The following is a 2620-nucleotide window of genomic DNA, read 5'->3' on the forward strand; positions in this document are numbered from 1 at the left end:
ACCAGAACACAATCCCTGCACAATGCATCAGTTTAGATTAATTGTGTTAACAATCTTAATTTGAAAGGATTTCATTAGGATTACATGATGAACAACTTTGAGTGTGCTTAACTGTTCACACTAACTCTCTAGGCATGTAGTAGATCAGTCACCCACTTCTTATTAATTCTTAGACAACATCTTGTCGCTATAAATGGAGTGTCTTTGCAGTTCATTGTACAACTTAACTAGCCAAAAAAAAAAAAAAAAACCACTATGCCCTTCTGACCATTGAATTTAGAAGAGTGAGGTGTGTTTGTCTTCTGCATATTTCTGTTCTCTTGTGAGCTCCAGTCAGAGAAACTGAACTCCAGCATGGCTTAAAACTTCATTCAGTTTAAATTAGTCTATTTTTTGCCAATACAATGATATTCATTGCCATATCTTTTTGTCAAACCTTTGTTAATTGCAAGCTTAGCAAATGTATTTAAACTGTGTACCATAATTCTAAAGATAGTACATTAATCCACACACATAAAACAAGGACTTTGAGCATTTGGATGTTGGAGCTCTACTCTTGCAAACTGATCACATCAATTTTATATCAAATGTTCTGCAACACAAACAAGTACAACAAGGCAGGGAATTGGGGCTCACATGCAAGTTCTGGAAAATGGAAACAAACAAATAAAAGGATATATATGCTTCTCTTAATTCTAGGAAGAACTGTCATACTGGTATCTCTTACTGTGCTGTGATATTATTCTGTTGCAAATGCATTCCTAAATGCTTTTTTTGAAGTGAAGAAAGTCCCAAATCTTTATTGACCACTATCAGGCACTTTAATATAAAGCTCACCAACAACATTTTGCACAAAGCTTGTTCAATTTCTAGTGGAAAAAGTGCATGGAAAAGTTGAGTTATTGCAGATACACTCACTAAAATTCACTTGGGTACATGAGGGGGAAAGGGAGTAGAACCTTATTAAGCAGTCAGCATTAGAACATCTTATTGGAAATTAGATGTGGAGTTAAAAACCCAACCTGCTGTAACAGACTGCAGAAGACATTTGCAGAAAAAATATCCAGTTATAAATTCCCTTATCGCAAGATGCATTGTATATGATAACCAAGTAACAGCAATTGTTGGTATATTTTTAAGGTGCTTACATGCAAATATAGAAAGCTATGTTAAGTGCTGATTTGTAACTGCCTAGGAAGAACAGTAAGGCAGGAAGGACTTGATAACAGCAGAAGAATCAGTTTGAATTTATCAACATTTTGGATCTCTGCTCTGTGTGTAGTGAGTTTAATTCTCTGGTTGTTATTGTTTTAAATTAGAATGATCACAGCAAAAAAAAAAAAAAAAGGCAAACTGCCTTTGGTGGGGCTACCCCAGCCCCATCCTCTGATTGGTGATTACAACTTGTTGAACAAACAAAGCCAAACAGCAACCACCCCCCTGTGCCCAACAGTTAACCTCCTGATACTTCTGTCCTTGGGCTCCGCCCCACCCAAGGACCCCTAGGCCCTGCCAACCGTCCACCCAGAACTGCTCCATACACACACTCTGCAGTACTTCCTTGCTCGTACAGTCGCTTGAGTCATGGCCACCCTAATCCTGCAACACTAGTTATATAGTAGCATGTAGTAAAGTTATTTAGTAACGCATCTGAATTCACATTTTTATTTCAGTAAACTTAGTTAACTTAATTTAGTCATGTCCTTTAAGGGGGAAAGTGGTCATCATTTCAGGAGTTGCACACGTTGTATTCAAGGCCTGAGCTTTGATAGAAGACTGGGTATGGGCTGTTTATGTAAGAAATAATCATCAGAGATACTTGTGAATGGCTCATGAGGTGTGGGTTAGGAAATGGCACCCAATGGTCTACCTTAGATCCTAAGATGCCTCATTATCTCTTTAAGCTTGAGGAGTTTATTACATCCATTCATACCTAAAGGGCTGCAGGAAAGATAACACTTTCTATGTGTAAACAGACTTGAACTGGCTGCAAGCCTGTCAAATACTGACTCGTTTAGAGCTGAAATTAGCTTCTAGTTGTTCATTAAGTTAGTCCTACAAAAAGATGTGCTTACAAGGTTGTTTTAGGGAACAGAAGGAAGCCTGTGGTCTCCATACAGGTATTTGAAGGCATTAGAATTGCGTTCTTAAGAGCAAAAATAAGTCCTTTCCCTTTATGATAGTGTGCTGGTTGTGCTCACATTATACCAATCATGGATTTAATTTAGTTTGTACACTGGTTGAGGGGCAGAGGGAGATTTCTGGAAAGAGCGAGAGTAGAAAAATTCCTCAAGACAAAAAACCTTAAGGCTGTCAATGTTCTCAAGTCTGTTGCAAAGACGGAACTGACAGATATGCAGCCATGTGGGCTACAAGTGAAAGATGTCAAAGCAGGCTGCTGATGTGTGTTGGGATGCTGGGAATTGGTGGGCGAGCAGCTCTTGTATGTGCCAGCGGCCTGTGACTGCTCTGCACGTCTGGGAGGGGGAAACCTGTTTCCCTCAGCGGGTTTGTGCTGTATATTTTTCAAATAGTATTGGAACTACTATTAAATTCACACATCAAAGCATGTGCAAGTATTTAATGTAGTAGATGGGCGCTTGGAAATACCATGGTTATG

This window comes from Numida meleagris, chromosome 4, assembly GCF_002078875.1.
Source record: "Numida meleagris isolate 19003 breed g44 Domestic line chromosome 4, NumMel1.0, whole genome shotgun sequence".
NCBI classification, from domain to species: Eukaryota; Metazoa; Chordata; class Aves; order Galliformes; family Numididae; genus Numida; species Numida meleagris.